This window comes from Rhea pennata, chromosome 7, assembly GCF_028389875.1.
Source record: "Rhea pennata isolate bPtePen1 chromosome 7, bPtePen1.pri, whole genome shotgun sequence".
NCBI lineage: Eukaryota > Metazoa > Chordata > Aves > Rheiformes > Rheidae > Rhea > Rhea pennata.
Window position 1 is genome coordinate 24820218 of NC_084669.1, and position 17587 is coordinate 24837804.

Below are 17587 nucleotides of genomic sequence, written 5' to 3' on the forward strand. Positions count from 1 at the left end.
GGGTATGGACTATTCACATTGCCAAACTTTAGGTATCTAACTTGTGTGTCCCAAGTTAGGTGTCTGGGCTCTTCCTGTACTCAATAGAGAGACCTGTCTTCATCATCCTCTGGAATTTCCCCTTTCATACTCTGGGGCCCTAAGCAAAGACTGTCCCACTTTGTAGCCATTCTGCTATTTCCAAATACGGATCTGAATATGCAGAGTTTCAGTGGTGAACAATTTATCTTTTTTAAGAGGCATTTCACTGAATTGGGAGAGATTGCGGACAGCTGTAATAACAGCTATGCTTAGGAGTCCATTTTATTTGACGGCGGACATGGAGAGGAGGTAATCAGCTTGTAGTTTACTCAGAAAAAGTCTGCGTTGGGGAAGATCAGGTCGGAAGCTCATCTGTACATGAAAGCCCTGTCCTCACTAGTCTTCAATCCAGTGAAAAGAATGGCTCCATACAGTTCTCTGGGAACCTCACTTATAGGCAATTTTAATGTAGCTGTAACAAACTCCCTTTAAGGCTTTAGAAATGCTCAGCCGTGCCATGTGGCTTGTAACAAATATCACAAAGTATTGATTTATTCCATAACCACTCCCTGCCATGTGTTATGTAAATAGTAATGTTTGATGGAGTGTGTGGTTCTTCGTGTTGTAATGCATAGGTCTTGTGGAGGTCTTGAGTCAAAAGATGAAAGGCCAACTGCCTCCAGTTGTCCTCAGGATGTGTGCGTGACATTGCAGCTGCACACACATGCACCACCCCTCCCCTCTTGAGTGCACTTTAGAATAATAACTTTAATGTTTTATCTAACGATTTCTGATCGGGGTGGCTATAATTTTCTAATTCCGTAACTTTAAATTTTCTCGGATTGTCTCCATCTTTAACACTGTTAGTAATTCTCCACTGGAAAAACTAAATTCACTGTGCTTTCCCCACATATGCTTGTATCTATACAGATTTAACCTAGAAAAATACATGCAGTCTGAAAACACCACTAATTGTACTTCAGCTTGTAGGTTGCAGAGCAGCCTCATTCTGTTTTCCCACAGCCAAGAGAAGGCCTCAAGGCCAAAATGTCACCTCAGATTTCTTTTGATCTCTACTTATATTTTATTAACCCTTTTAACTTCACTGAGGGTGTGCAAGGAAACATGTATATTCCCTTTCATATAAAACTAGCATTGTCCTTACATCTTGCGTGCAAATGTATGGACAGTTTTTCATACAAAGGATTATTTAGATGTAATCTATATGCTTTGTGAGTTAAAGATAAGAAGGGGTGGGCAGCATTTATTCTGCAATGTTTATGATTTATTCCCCTTTTATTTTCTCTCTTTAACTCCATCCAAAATATTTCTGAGAGTCTTAGTGAAATATAATACTAGAAGCCTTTAATGGCACCTTTTCATCTCACAATTGCAGAGTGCTTTTCAAAGCTTAATTAAATTTTACAGCATGCCTCTCAGGTGAGTGTAATTTGAATGCGTGCATTCCTGTTTGTGAGGAAACTGAGGCAGGGGGTGGTGATTAACTCAAAGCTGTGTACCAAATGAAATGTCAGAGCAAGAACTACAGTCTAGGAGATCTTATTAGTGTCATATAAATCCAGCACAGTTTGGTTCTTAAAGATTTCATCAACTAGACAATACAAATGATGGCCTCCTGCTCTGGAAAAGGAGCCAAATAGCTTCTCCAGACTCTTCCTTTCCTTAGCCTTTGTGATGATTAACTGCTTTATGCTTCATCCATTTTTGGGGGGGGCCTCTCAAGTCCTTGGGCATGCCAGATGTTTGCTCAGTCGTCTAGCATGATCAGAAGAAAATGAATGGATGGTTACATTTGACCTCAGTCTTTCTCTGCATATGGCATAGGCCTTCTCTGCCCTTTCCACTGCAGTCTTGTTAGGCTGCAGTCTGAACCCATCTATCAACTCCTCAAGCCTCGGAGTTCTCCAGTATAAACTCTATAATGTGCACTACAAAAGACATGGGGTTTCTTGCCTGGAACTTGCCAGTGGCAAAGGGGGAGCTTTTCAGCCTCTCCTCATTGAAAGGCATTAAAAGCAGACTGCCCTCTTCTACAGTTAGGTAAGTGGAAGAAAGCTGCTGGGAGGAAAAGGTTCATTTACTCTGTACATTTCTCTTACCAAGATCCTTTACAGAATCAATCATCAGTGGCTAACACCCAAACACAACTACTGATGAGATGCTGTGGGATAGGCCAGAAAGCACCATACCGGAGAGGCGTAGGAAAGTAGCGAGATATGCTTCCTGAGCCCTCAGTGATCATGGGTTGAAAGTCATACCTCGTTTGAGCCCCAGAGCAGAGCCTGATTGAGAGTGGATTTTTTTGGTAGCTCTGTGAGTATGTCACACAGGTTCTGGTTCCCCATTTTGTGCCCTTATCTGCAAGGTGGACGGTATTACCTAGCCTGCCTGGCAGACTTGAAATTGATGTCAATTGGAATTAAAAGTTGGAGTATGGCTGTTTTTTGGAACCTATGAGAAACAAGCCTGAAGTCAAGTGCCTGAGCAATCAGGCAGACACAATGTGCAGGCTGAAAGTGCTCTTCCCTTGGACCAGCCATCACAATACAGAAAGGTCTCTTGGCAGTGAGACAGACTTTTAATAAGCAGAGCAGTAGTTTTAATGAGTTAAGGAATCCATCTTTGGGAAATTAGTGGCGTGAATTAACTTTTGGTTCTTTCAGCAGAGAAGCCGAAGATTGAATGATGTCCCTTTGTCTCAAGAAACAAGTCTCCAGCCTAGAACAGAGAGGAGACTCTTAATATTGAACGCGCAGGCCTCCACTGCCTGGATCTTCTGGAGCCTCAGCTCACGCTGGGCACGACTGCCATATCTGGGCTTTCCAAAGCCTGAGCAGGATTTAGCAGTCATGACGTCTGACTGCAGTCTCCCCAGGTAGGCTATGTAGTGTGATAACATAGTGTATTATCAGTGCACTGTAAGAAAGTCATTCAGTAGCCACTAGATAGGTATAATAGAGGCAAAAAGAAGTTTTCTATTTTCAGTGCAGTCAGCCTAAAAGTGAAATGGCTCCTCACAGTCCTGCAGAGGCCAATCTTCCACTGCTATTTTATCTTACAGGCACTGAATTGTTTGTCTTTTTATCATAATAAAAATCAGAGCACGAATAAGACCGTGCAAATGCCAAACAGTTTTCTCCACTTATTGTGATCATCTTCCTTCTACCTTTCCCTTCTCCTTTGCATTGACCTCTTCTAACAGAGAAGTCAACAACTGTGATCACATGCACAGGACACACTTTGACAGCAGCAAGACTCAGCTGACAGACTCTGCAGTATATTATTTCAGCAGTGTCATCTGGGTCTATCACTGGCTCTTCTATAATTGTATTGAAGGTTGAAGGCCTAGTATTTTTTCTCCTTCTAGTCTCCTTTCCACTGCACCAGCATTGCAAAGGGACCTTTAGTTTAGTAAGTACTTTTGTATGTACAGGAAAATGGGTCTCGGTGACAAGCTTCCCCTTGGCGTTAGAAACCCAGCGTTAGAAACCCAGCTTTTTTAACTTTACAACTGCTTGGGTGCTTAGGCTCCTTTGAAGACTCCATGCAGGGCTTGAACTAGTGACTTGAGAGACTTGAGGGCACCAGGAAGGAGTTCAGAACGTGCCTAGGTGCCTGATTCTCCTATGACAAGACACAGACCGCTCCCCTTGGTGTCATTGTTTGAGCCCTTTGGCTGTCAGGAAAACCATGGCAAAAGGTGCATATCAGGAGAAATTGCTCATGACCCCATGCTGCATAAAGCAAGAAGAATTTCCCGTGAGCGGAGAGAGCATCCTCAAGATCAGAATTCATCCTGGCTCTTGATGAGAATATTCCATAGGAATGTTTAAGCATTTAGTTTCCAGGAGGATTAGCTGCACCTTTCATCTGTCCTTTAGAGATTATTTTGCTTGGTAAAGGGAATTAAAAAAAAAAAAAAAAAGAAGAAGAAGAAGAACGCACAGGCACATACAAAAAACACAAGATTATGGAAAGAAGCTGTGATTCTATCTGTTTTACTGAATGATCCTGGAATACAGTAACATGGGGACTGTCGCAAGCTTAATCATCTCACTCTTACAAGTGGAAAGGATGCTTGACAAGAGAGTGCAAAGATATGAAAGTAAGAATTGGGGGGAAAAAAACTAAGGAACAAAATAAGCATAAAATGTAAACAAAATTCTACTAGGATTATTTGTAGTGACAGATGCTTTGGTAGATAGGGCAAAAAAAATATATTCCTTTCTCCTAAAGGGAAATAGGTGGAAGTCCATCAAATAAACTTTGTGCTGGCATATTTTATTTTCACATGGAGGAAAAGGAAAAGATCTTTTTTTGTTGTGGGGTTTTTTTTTTTTTTTTTTTTTTTTTTTTTGCCCTTCTGCTGTTTTTTCCCTTTCTGCCATACCAGAAATAAGATCATGGAAGATAAGCCAGGCAAAAGAAAAGAAAAGGGGGTGGGGGGGGAGGAGGGAAGGGAAGGGGAGGGGGAAAAAAGGTTACTCTGAGTATCAGAGAGGGGGCTAATTGTCAAGGTTATATCTCCAAAGATGATTGATGTGAGGCTGGGTTTTTCTGTCAGCCTGTCACAAAGCAGGAATGTTTAATGTTCTCATTATTGGTTACGCTGTTGTGTATATTTCTCTGTCAGCACTGCAGACCCATCTGAACTGCCAAGGCACTTCAAAGCCCTGCAGGTCATTTATCATCCTCCTGACGCTGCGAATGTTCAGCCTCAGCTGAGTGCCAGGGATTTGTTATGACTTGAGAGCCAGCTGACAGACAGGTCTGCTGCAAAAAGGATTCCTTTTTGTCACACTGCGAAAACATCAATGTTCCTATAATGGCCTACAACTGTCAAAGGGGACTGCCACCTGACAGTTGTGTGGTCTCACTAATTTGCAGCCCGGTGACTTGTTTCCTTGAGTTTAGATTCAGTTACGGTGTCACATGCAAACAGGTCACCATCTGTCGTCCTATGCCAGGGGGCACATAGTAGGGGATGGAGAAAGAGAGAGAGGGAGAGACGAGGAAAAGATGAAGTGGCAAACTGGGGGTGGGGGAGATGCAAGGGAAAAATAAAAATGGCTATGCAAATCAAAGCTGTGTCTTTATTTCACAGCCCTGTTTTTAGCCTAACACAGTGTGAATCTCTGAAAGTTGCGATGAAAATCAAGGCAAGGAAAGAAAGGACCTTGCAAACAGCCAGGGCGAGGGAGAGGGAGAGGGAGAGAGAGAAATATCAGGGCTTTGTTTCCTTTCCCAGGCCATGACATGATTAATCGTTTTCTTCTGATCTAATTTTGGAACATGAAAAACAGCACATTTGTCTTGAAGAAAAATGATGTGCCGTACTGCGCAGATGGAAATTTCGAGCAATGAAAAAGATTAAAGTGAAATTCCACTCCTTAGACCTAATCATGAGTTGTAGATTATTCTGTCGTTCTAACCAGATGGTAGGCTTGATTCCACAACCCCCTTCTTATATTAATGAATACTAGACTGTTATATTTGACTTAGGTAAGTGAAATGTCTATCAAGCCTAATGGACTGCCAGCCAGCATAACACATGTTGTACCACTGAGGGTCCTTGCTGCATTTTTCATGTTTTATACTAATGTAGAACATTTTGTTTCCTACTGTTTTCCATCATTGTCACTGTTTGCTAAATATTTTCACATGTAGAGGGAAAAAAAGTAAAAAACTTGTGTCCAGAGCTAATTTCCTCACGTTGGTTGCAGCTATAATTCTACAAGTAAAACAGTCACCCGAAGCAATGCATACAAGAACTCAATAGTAACTTGATTAAGTTCCCAGTCAACAAGACTGCACTAGGCTGTATGTTAACAAACCTAATTATAGGCAGCATGGTGATAAATTGTGCAGGGTGCGTGCAGCACATCTCTGAGGTCATGTCTAGAAAAGAAGTTTTGCCCCAGGGGACAGGGATGGGGTGTCATTTCTAAATAAAGTAAACATAGGTTTGCTGATGTTTCCCATTGGGTTGCCTTCCGCTTTCTGACAAACATTATTCTAGCAGGAGTGTCCCAAGAGGTCCCTGGGAGAAGAGAAGAGGGAAGGGACAGAGGGGTGAGCAGTTGGGGGGATTCTCTTTAACCTTCCCAACTGTGCAGTTCTGTGACTGTCGTGCAATTTCTTCCAAGTCAGGACTTGTAAGAGCCACGGGTTTTGGCAATCATATGTCAGGGTGGATGCTACCACGTGTTCTCAGAAACCATGTTACCGTTTTAAGCATTTAGCTGAACAACATAATACTTGTCATGTGCTGAAATGTGTCAGCAGGATGGGATCTCTTCCTTGTACAGGAAGTAAAAGGGAGAAATCTCTGGTTTCTCCTGTTGCAAAAGCAACATTTGGGCCCTTGTTGCACCCAGCATCTGTGTGAGTGCGTGCAGTTGATTCCCTCCCTCAGAGGGAGCGCCACTAGGTAGAGGAAGAGTGCGTGTACAGAACTAATTTTAGACATTGAAAGAATCAACAGGATGCATGGATCAAGTTACTCTTTGCCTAGAAGAGAACAAATCCAGAAACTTGAGTAAGCAGGCAAGAGTTTTCCAAATCTGGACTTACTAAAATTGTGATAGATACAGTGAGGTTATAAATGGGAGAGTTAGGCTGAACAAATCCTGATAAACAAAGGCAAGGCACCAAAATACACCTTTTAATAGAGTAACCAGGCTATATATGTTCAAAGAGGAAAATCTTTCTAATAGTGGAATGAATTTAAAACTTGTATTATTTCTTTAGTGGTTTTGTTCTTAGTTTATTAAAACTGTTTCTTAAGGTTAAAATCCTGAACTCTCTCAGGAATTCCTTCCTCAGCAAAAATACCATTGATGTTACTGCTGAATAAGGACTTTCGGGCTGGACCATAGAATAAACTCTGAGTAGCCCTCCAGTGTGAGGGATCCTTGCGCTTTGCATCCTTGATGTTGACAATTTTTCCTGATTTTCCAGTACATAAAATTTTTCAAGAGGATGAGGTGAGGAAGTTCTGAACTGAATGCCTATGTTTACCTGTTGCGTATGTCTCCCACACCGCAAGCAAACACACTGGAAGGCTCAAATTAACATGCCTCAAAACTTTTTTTTTTTTTTTTTTTTGTAATTCATTTTAATTACAAAAAAAATACTTTTTGTATTTGTACTGATTGGATCCGTCCAAGAATACAAGCTCAAATACCAAGACTCTTTTCAGCACTTACCTATTTTGGTTGCATTTAGATTCTCTCTTTACACTCCTTAGAGTTTGATCTCATAAGATAAAGCATATTCAGCGATGAGCAAAAAGTTGCATGACAGTTTTTTTTCCCAACTCATTTCGGACAAAACTCCCACTTACCGTGTGTGTACTGGGGCCGCTATCGGGCCGTTAGTTCCCCCCCTTTGAGTTTTCTGTGCAGATTACCAGTCCGTGTAGTTCATATCCTCTGGGGAGAACTGCCTACTTGCACTGTTGCTTCTCCTCTACACAGGGCATGTGGAGCTGAGCTGGCAGTGAAGGGAAAGTAATTTGTTCCTGACAAGGGCCAGTAGCAGACTATTTCTTCACTGGAAGAAGTGACAGTCAAGCAGGAGATTGTGACTGCAGCTCCTTATTTGAACTGATCCTTCTTAGGAGCTGGTAGACATAGCTTAACGTAGCCCTTAGCTTGTTTTCCTCAGCTGCGTGGTTTTGCTTTCCATGAAATGTCAAGGACCTCACATTCCTCCAGCTTTTATCGTTCAGCCTGTGGAATTCATGGCCTGCTCAGAGCGTCTCGCCGTCACGATTTTATTGTGAAAGTAACACGGGAGAAGCGGGAGTTGCTCTTGCGCTGGTGGGGTTTCCTGAGAACGGCTGTGGCTTTGAGAGAGGACTTCGACCCTTTGAGAAAGAGGCTGAAAGGAAGAAGAACACCTGTCTGTTGTTGTTGAAACTTAACTAACTCAGCTGCCCTTCCAAGACCACGGGCCACCTGCAAAGTGCCGTTGCACAGAGCTAGCTCTGGCAGAGCACCTCCGAACACGCACCCTGTCTCCGCAGCTCGTCGAAGCCAAAGCCGGTCCTGCTGCGCAAGGGGACCTCCCCAGCGGGGCTGGGGCCGAGCAAGGAAGGGACACGCTCTTGCTTCATCTGACTGCAAAACCCATTACAATATTTCTCCCGAAGGCGGCTTTTTTGCTCAGCGCTTATTTCCATTTTACCTGTATTCCCTGCTTCCCGTTCTCCATGCCCTGTTCTGCTTTTGTACCTCGTCTCTCTCATCAGCGCGTTTCTTCTCTTTCAGATGTGCCCAAGGAGCAGCAAAAGCTGATAAAATCTACTACAAACTTCCCTGTTTTGAAGTATGGTAAAATGTGGTGCCCGGCGTGTTCGTTCCCCTCCTGTCATCAAGCGCCAGCTTCAGCAGTGCTTAGTACCGCCAGCTTCTTCCTGCTGTCATTTTCACTTCCCCCCAAGGACTAAACATTTAAAAACCAAGAAATCCTGAGATCCTAAGTAACCCTTGAACCAAGCTGATCTTAGGTAAACAGTTCCCAGAGTGTTACCATTCCTGATGTTGAAAGAGCAGATCACTGAAAGAAAAGAATGTGCATACAAATTCTCTGCAATTGGGCAGCCAGCTAATTTCTAAATATTGAAAGATTCCTTTAGAAGCCATTAATTTTGTTTACGTTTAAAGTAACACATAAGCTAGTGAGCCTCCCATTTACTCTTAAAACACTCTTCCCCAGTTTTTTAATATGGGCTAATGGTTTAAGGCTTAACTTGGGAGAGGGAAGCAAAAATGTAAAAGTGGGTGCTTTTTTCTTTTTACTGTTCCATATATATACATATATATATATGTATATGTGTTTGCATGTATGCATACACACACACAGATTTAAGTTTTTCATCATTAAACTGCTTTTTCCAGTTTAACCAGTGCACCAGTAAGAGGAAGAACTGCCCAGCGCCGTTTGAACAGAGTTTTTTTTTTTTTTTTTTTTTTTTTTTTTTTTGCCCCAGCACGTGGCTAAGTGGGAAGTGATATCAGGTACTGAAGAAAGAGCTAATCTTTTCGTGGCCAAGAGCCAACCTTTCAGCATGGCGCTGAGTGTATATTTTTATTGAGAGGTAAAACTAAGGTCTCCAGCAGAAGTTTTTGTGTAACCAGGGCTCTGGGCTCCTACCCCCTCCCAGAGTTTGGGCTGGGCAGCATCAGGGCCCTGAGGGCACTGATACGCCTTAACAGCCCTGACCAGCCCCCGGGGACCCCGCGGTGGCCCAGAAGCCCCATTTCAGCTGGGCCAGGGCACAGGTTGTTTCCCGGGCCCCGCGGCCTCGCGTTGGCGGTGGACGGGGCGCGAGGACGTTGGTGATGCTGCGTAGCTGCGCGCCTGTATGAACAGTCACCGCTTCAGCGGTTAATCCTGCTGGTTTGTTTGGGCTCAGCCTTCTTTCACCTGCTCTGTGAATTTGGGCAGGTTCAAAGTGGCCTGCCAGTCCCGCTGGCTAGCAGAGGGGTTAGAGCTTCCCTCCCTCGGTGCCAAATTTATATGGAATTTGAAGCGTTCCTCTCAATGAGATGCCGTGTTTGGTGAGCCTCTAGAAGAGCGTAATTTTTTGGGGGGGAAGCATATAAAAACACTGGCATTTGAGAAAACCGCCCTTGTAAATGAGGCAGTTGAGTATAGCCTGCATCCCAACTTGTTTTGTTTTGTTTTGTTTTAGAAGCATGTATTCACAGCACATTCACAGTAAAGTTTCTCAGAAAATTTGACAGACGGGGATGTGAAGAAAGGTTTCACTATTACTGATAAGTAGCTAACATAAGCTGAAAATAGCAGATAATTGTAGTGAAATACTGATATTTCCTTAGTCCTGCCTTTTCCTCTTTTAGAAGTGTTGGTTCTGGGAACACTTACTAGCCAATGGCTTTACCATATTGCTAAAATTAATCTCCGGGTTGATGTAAAATTAATCACAGAATTCTACTTTTATACAGAGTAATAGCCACTGGAAATAAGGAAATCTTGCCCACCTCTATCCTCTGAAATGAATGTTAATAAAAGAGCAGCTCTAACCCAGGTTTGTGTCAGGGGCCACCTGTGATTTATACGATCAACTATAGGATTTAAATATCAAGTTCCCATTAATCTCAATGACAATTATTTAGCTAAATTATTTTTTTAAAAAAAACAGTGTTCTACTACTGATCTTCTCACACACATATAGCAGCAGATTTTGTAAGACTACTTTTATAAGCAAACAAAACCCCAAAGCCCCTTACTGATCAATCTCAGTAAAAGGTAAGAAGACCATCTGATTAGATTTCCTGTAGCAGAAGAATATTATCAAACAAAATACAGTTTTTGAAACACAGCACCCTCGAAAGAAATACAGTAGGTTGAAAATTCACATAATGAGAAATCCATGAGCCTAAATATTTGGTGTTTCTGACTTGCTGACTTTCTCAGGTTAATGTCTCTTCAACATGTTTCTAATTCCTTTTTTTTTTCAGCTGAACTAGTAGTTGTGCTTTCAAAGGTGATGATTTGCAAATGATGATTTCCAGCCTACTGTATTCTTTATATATGGCAGGATGTCCATCAAGATGTCTGTAGGTGACATTAGTAGTGCAATTGTTCAAAATGCAGCCTGACAGCATTTCAATCAATTCACTTTTCAACACCAGGCATCAAATATACATTGCAAACCTAGCACCTGCTCTACTTGTAGTGTGACATCAAATAGGTTAGCTGTGGGTCCCAAGACGGAGACTGTCTCTTGAAACTGCTAGATTAAGAAGTGACTTTGGCAGTAATGCTCTTGGAGATTACCACTTCACTCAAAACTGGCTCTCAACCTGCAATGCTGTCTAATCCCTTTATTCCATGTGTTTTTCTCTCTGAACACAGACCACAGGAGCTCTGCATCTGCTATATCAGTCAGCCACAGAGTCCAGATCTTAATATCATCCTGTAGAGATTCAAATTTATAGCAAAGGTGCAAGTGGAATAGCAGCCTTACTGTCAAACTAGATCTGAACTCCCTGGGGACAGTTTCCTCACATTACTAACAGATGGTCTCTGTCTGCGTTACAGTACCCCCAGAGGCACCTTGGAAGGCCAAATTTCGCAACTAACCAAACTGTCACGGTGGGTGTCTCAAGTCCTGCCTCCTTAAAAGATTGGGGAAATATTGGGATAGTGGCCAGCTCTTGACCCACCACCCTCAGGATGAACAGGCCCAGAGACTGCCACTACAGCATGCGTTCCTGTGCCACCACCACATATCCCACAGGGCAGGGGAGCAGTGCCTGTACGGCTGTACCCTCATACATAGTGAGCTCTTTGAGGGCCTCCTTATTTTCAGAGCCAGCCACACTGGGGACACCACAGCCTGCTTGTGAAGAAGGACACACCTCACTACCACAGGGAAATCATAAATAAGATTTTTCACTCAGAAAGGTGATTTTTGTGGGCACACCACAGCCCAAGCCTACTTTATTTTTTGAAATGGTGCCTCCAAGGAATAATTTGCTGGGCAAGAATAGAGATCAAGAAAAAGTTCAGGGGATGGTTTTGGTACTCTGTGTTCTTATCTTTGACTTTCCCTTTGGGAGGAAGGTTGTCCTGTGATGTTCTGTCCTAATGAGTTATCTGAGTCCCTGAACTCCAGCTGCTATCTGGAGACAAGACCAGAGGAAGGAGATGGCCTTGAGTATGGTTCTTGACTACCTAAGGGCAAACATTGACGAAGGGGTAACTTCAGAAGTCTCTGTGAAGGACTGTAACCAGGCAGCCTTACTTTGTTGTTCCCTGTTTTTTTGTGGAGTTTTCATTGTGGAAGGATAGCTTCTTAGGCAGGATCCAGTTTCAGAGCATCCCCAAACAGACCAAGTCAGAGAATTTCTCCTTCCCAGTGTGGTTTACAGCTTCTGAAGGTCTTCAGGGAACTAGAAGCTGGCCATCAGGACTTATTCTTTGCCTATGGCCTGCAAGAGAGTACATTTTGGAGTAGAGTTACATCACTTAATGCTGCCTTTCCGAGGAGGTTGAGGAACTGGGAGATGAATTGGTATGAGGAAGGCACTGTCAGCTGGCCATAATGGCATCTCGTGCCATGTGCAGTAGAGGTACAATTTGGGCCTTCTGAGGCAATCCTAAAAGGCAGGAGTGGGCACCCAGATGCAACATGTTCATAAGAGCAGTTTTGATATGACGTATTTACCATGTGCCCCACCGCCACCACCCATGCCAGTGCTGCAGAAGATGTGATCTTTTATAGCTATGGGTACAACACCTGGTTCAATTCCAGGCATTAGCCAGGATGGTGATGGTTCACATCAACACACTGACTCTACGGTCAGGGACTGTCGGTTCATGTTTCCTTTACTGAGCAGTGTCTTCCTCAGAGCATGTGAAGTATAACAGTTACAGCAGCTGTGGAAGAGGAGATATGGGGTTTTGCATGAGGGAGATGGTTGCTCATAATAAATGAAGGAGTGAAAACCTTGGTCTGTTCTGGACTAGAGAAATACACTCTTTATTCACAGTTGTGCAAGGTTGGGACCTGCTTTGTTAGAGAGCTTCCTGCCAGGGTTAATGGGCTGTAGAAAATCCTGTGATGAAATGAGTGGAACCCTTCTGTCTATTTTTGGAAAACTTGTGAAAGATTTTTTCCTCTCTGTTGCTCAGCCCAGTGAGTTCAGTCTCACCATTAGTTTTGGACCCACAGCAGGCAGGAGGTTCATGTCCCTTCACCCTGCAGAAGCCATTTGCAGTCGCTCAGAGTCCTTGAGCTCCACAGAGGAGAGAGCTGTCATTAGTGCTCCCAGTGTGACTGAGAGTCTTTCCAAAGGAGGAATGCAAGTGCAGCGGGAGTTATATATCCCACGTGGCACAGAAGAGGTTAACGAATGGCCTAGTAACCTCCCCAGATGGATCAAACAGCTGAACAGGAAATCTGTCATAAACCTTGCAGTTCTAGCAGAGTTCACGTGATAGGAGGAACACTGGCTAAGAATAAGAGGCAGTAGAAGCACTAGATGGACAAAGACTTCAACCAAAGTCTAGGGCTGAAAGAATAATCCTGAGTTGCTTATCTCAGTGTCTTTGGGATGGAGAAGTGCTCTTTTCTCCAAGGAGAGTCTAAACCTAGGTTTCTCTCCCCTGCAAAAATGTTGGGATTCGGGAGATAGATAGGCTGAGTGCTGGTAAATCTCAGGTTGGGGCGAGAGCTTTGCAGGCCTGCTCAGTCTGCTCTTTGAGATATTAATCTGACTGTGGTGCACTGTCAAAACACAGGGCTCATGGATGGTCAAAGGAATGGCATGCCTGAGTGCTTGCTGTGGACGTAGATGTTCTCTGAAGATTGTTTTGGTATTGATGTGAAACAATTGCTTTTTATTAAGAAGTGTTGAATCTAATATAAATATTTTTAAATGACTTTAATGTGTTAAATTGTTGAGATGACACAAGTATTTCCTAGGAGAATGAATAGACATATAAAGCTACATTACTTTGTAAAGTAATTCATTAGTATTTATTACAGGAAATTACAATCAATTATTAAGAAATACCATAGCTTGCTTGGAGAATAGATAGATTATTTTCACTAGTATTAATAATTCCAATTACTAGCTTTAATTACTTGTAACTTCTCCACTGTATCCCAGGGCACTGATTTTTACATAGCATCTGCAATACACTAAATGGTTTTGTTTGGAGTAGCTTTGTAGCTCACAATAAAGAGTTAAAAATAAAGTTGACTTCCTAGTTGCTGAGTTGAAATACAACCTCTGGGTGTCCCTTAATCTGTTATGATTAGCTTAGGGTGGCTGCTTTATAGTGCGCAGTAAAAATGCATTTCTCCAAAGTTTTCTACATCATAATCAAGAAGCCAAGAGACTAGGTTTCCCCATGCTACTGATTTTTTATGCTCTTTCTGTAATCAAGCAAGAGTTTGTATGCTCAGAAGCCTGATATTCTTCCTTTTCCCTTTACCCTATTGGTGTAATGAAAGATATTACCTCCGTCCCAAAACATTGCCCCCAAAACGTCTGTAGACTGTGACAGTCTCTGTTGGAGCTACAATTATTCCTGACACTCACCTGATTGCCACTACTACCATCTTGTAGATCTGTCACAATTAGTCTGATTATGCAATATTCAGCCAACCTGTTTTCAGATATCTTCATCTGTCAAACAGATGCATAATCTGAATGTACTTTCTCAGCTTGCTGCCAGAGGTCTTCACTTCCCAAAATCTGTGTTCTAGCTCTCTTCCCTCATAGCCTCCTCTGCCATCTCTAAGCTGTAGAGCTCTCCTTTTGACTTATTATCACCTGACTGATATGCCGTGCTTGGGATACATGCACTGTCATACAGAGATGAACATTTTCACATCTCAGTGACCACTATTAACTTTACACTGAGCACCTTGGCAGAAATGGGAACACCTGGCCAAGCTGTGCCTGTAATATCCTCCACCCTCTCTCATGATACCATGTCCCTGATCTCAAGCTGTGCTTTGAGCCTTCCATGCTGCTCCCAGGTGACAGAGGCAACAGCAGCTATGAGTTGTTGCCCCAGCAATCACCACACAACTGACAGCTGAGGTGGATGAAGACAGGAGCTGATGAGGACACCTGGATTGACCTGGTGGTGATTTTCAGCTGTCAAGCCAATCACCAGATTATGAAAGCAGTGAGTTGTGTTAACAAGGTGGTTTGCCAAGTACTGAGGAGCACAGATACTGCTCTGCAGATAGCAGCTCTGCTTTATCATATCTCTTAAAGTGCTTTATACGGGAGCAAAGAATAGTTATAATGGTTTTACTAAAAGTAGGATTTAGAAATAAATTAATTAGGCTTCTACACATTCTTATGTGAGTTGCTAAATAACTCTAGTAGTAGTGAATGGATAGGTTATGAATGTTTTGAATAGCCTTGCCTAGTTTGGGGAGAGTAATAATACAGTAGAGCTCTGTTTAGCTTCTTCAATTTTTTTGTGTGTTTTCAATACAGAGAATTGAATGAATTCATTGTGAAAGTTGCTGCACGGACAGCTCTTCCTTATCTTCACCAGCCCTGGAGGAACAGCGGTGGATTGCCTTGCTTCACCTCCCAGTCCGGTCCCTTGTCTTTATCTCACAGTGTAAGAAGCAGCTCTGTACAATTTCTATTCTAATTTTCTGTTGAGACAGTACAGGGTAAGTGCTTTTTTCATGTGTTTTTTTTTTTCTTTTAAACTGTTTTTTTCCTCTCCTTATGAGCAGTAAGTCACTGAATAGGTACAAGCAGGTCAGCTGATACAGATCTGAGAACAATGATTGGCTGTTGTTAACTTTTCTTAGCAAAAAATGTGCAATTTAACTAATGCTACCTGAATAATTATTTTATATTCAAGTATTATTTTTCTAAGCAGGATTTAAAGTGCAGCTGCTTGAAATTTGTTCTCTAAAGGTATGTGATGAATATGCGTTGATTCAGCAGAACTGTTATTTTACACAGTTGGTTATTGCTGGTTTAGTTTTGACGCATTGATAATAATGTTTCCCCTCAAGCAGGGTCTGACTGAGATGGAATCCTTTGCCATCCATTGTAATTATTAAGTTAAACATTTATTTTAATTTATTCACGTCTTAAATGAAACAGTAATTACTTGTGGTAAAGCACTCTGATATGCATAGATGAAAGATGTTATAGAAGAACTCTGTCATTCTTAGAGTTGGATAATAATTCAAACTTAGAAATGATTTCACTTAAGCTGGATTTGTGTTGTTGTTGCTCAGTGCAGTAGTGTTTGAAAGTCTTGGTGACAGACTAGAACCCTGCTGTGCTAGAAGCTGTATTGACTTCAGAGAAAATGGTAGTCACTGCTCTGATGTATTTTCATTTTTTTTTCCTGCAAATATTTAGGGAATCAGGTGGGAGGTTCAGTTTGCTTGCTTTTGTGCTTGCTCTGGCTTTTTTTTTTTTTTTCCTGAACTATCATGAAAAATTATATTGAATGTAAACATTGTTTTAATGATACAGAATACACCTAGATGTTATCTGTAGACCTCATCCACTGGAGCTAAGGAAAACCTGTCCTTTTACATCTCTGCCCTTTGAAATAGGTTATCTGTTCGTTGACTGTCTTCCCTCATGTTCTTAAATATACAGTTAAAAACCATAATAAATCTGAATGAGGGCAGATGCTGTTGACCAGGAACTAGAGGAAATTATTTTAAAAGGGACGCTGCCTAGAAGAGGTTGAGGATGGCTTTTGTTACCTGACCGCCTAAGCCAGACCCACAGAATGTGGCATTTTCAAATAAGGCACAAAAGATGTGGCTGTTTCACAGCAGTGCTTAGCCTGTGTATGTAATTGCTCAGAGACATTGGAGCCCATCTTAGAAAAGCAAAGTAGTCCCTGGTATTCCAGAACTGACTAAGCCCATTGTGCTGGGCACTGTTCAGCTTCACAGAAGTACTGCATTCCCAGTGTTCATCCACTGGACCTTATCTGAAGATCATATAAGGTCTGGAACTGATAGAAGTTTTTTTTTCCCCTTCATTTTGGAAGCAGAGTGGAGTCTCTAATGATCTAAGACCATCCTGCTCCCAGAAAGGAGGCTACACTCAATTGCGCAGTCATTTGGTGTAAGTTAACTTTTAAATCTGTAGCCAGCTAATAAATTTAAAGTAGTTTAATTAGATTTTCCTAGCAACAGTGCTTTAGACAAGGCCTCTGGAATTCAGAAAGGGAAATAGTGTATATATTTGTGTGTCTGTGGAGATGGGGGAGGGGGTGTATGTGCACACATTTGTGGGTTATTTCTTTTTTTGTGAATCATCCTTAATCTTATTCCTAAATCTTAACTGCTCCCTCTCTCCAGTTAAAGCCCTGGTGGCCACCTCCTCCTTCTGATAATATCCACACTTATCCAATCAGTGCATTTTATGTAAACACTCACAAATAAGTAGTAAAGCTTAAACTGTAACTTTGAGTACTGTTGCAATTAATCCTATTAGTGGATGGGTATTAATATAAATAACTCCATAAGATTTTTCCATAATGGGTAAATTAGAGAAATGTTCTGTTTGGAAACATCTTTTATGTAATTAAAGATGAAGTCTAAAGAACTTGAGACTTTTGAGACTGTGTTTTTTCCACTGTTTCAGAACCTGAATAGCAAAGGTCAAAGGCGTTAGACCAAGGCTTTTGCTCATCTTATTACAGTGTTAAATATTGCCAAAGGAATTGAGTAAACTATTTTAGTAGTATATACTTGGTACTAATTGTTCTGTGTTGTGGTTCAGTGAATTCAGAAAATGAATTTCACTGAACAGATCTCTACTTGCAACAGGTATACATATCGTTGTGATACTGTACTTCCTTTGTGACCTGAAAATTACCCAATGTTAGATAATGTTTCAACCACCTAGTAAGTATTTTGCACTGACATATCTATTTGATTTTTTTTAATTAATATACTAAGCTTTTATCTGCTCTGCTAGCTACCAGGTTACCTCTAGATAGTCATAAAGACCTCTGATAGCCCCATGTTCTTTTGTAATTAAAATGG

The 17587-nt window shown here is 41.9% G+C and overlaps 1 long non-coding RNA gene across 1 annotated transcript; it reads left to right on the forward strand.

The window, feature by feature from the left end:
• The first annotated feature begins 1263 nt into the window (after nucleotides 1-1263).
• LOC134142944 (uncharacterized) lies at nucleotides 1264-15392 on the forward strand. The gene is made up of 3 exons (XR_009958985.1): nucleotides 1264-2917; nucleotides 8316-8554; nucleotides 15042-15392. It is a non-coding gene; the product is annotated as an uncharacterized LOC134142944 (long non-coding RNA).
• The last annotated feature ends 2195 nt before the right edge of the window (nucleotides 15393-17587 follow it).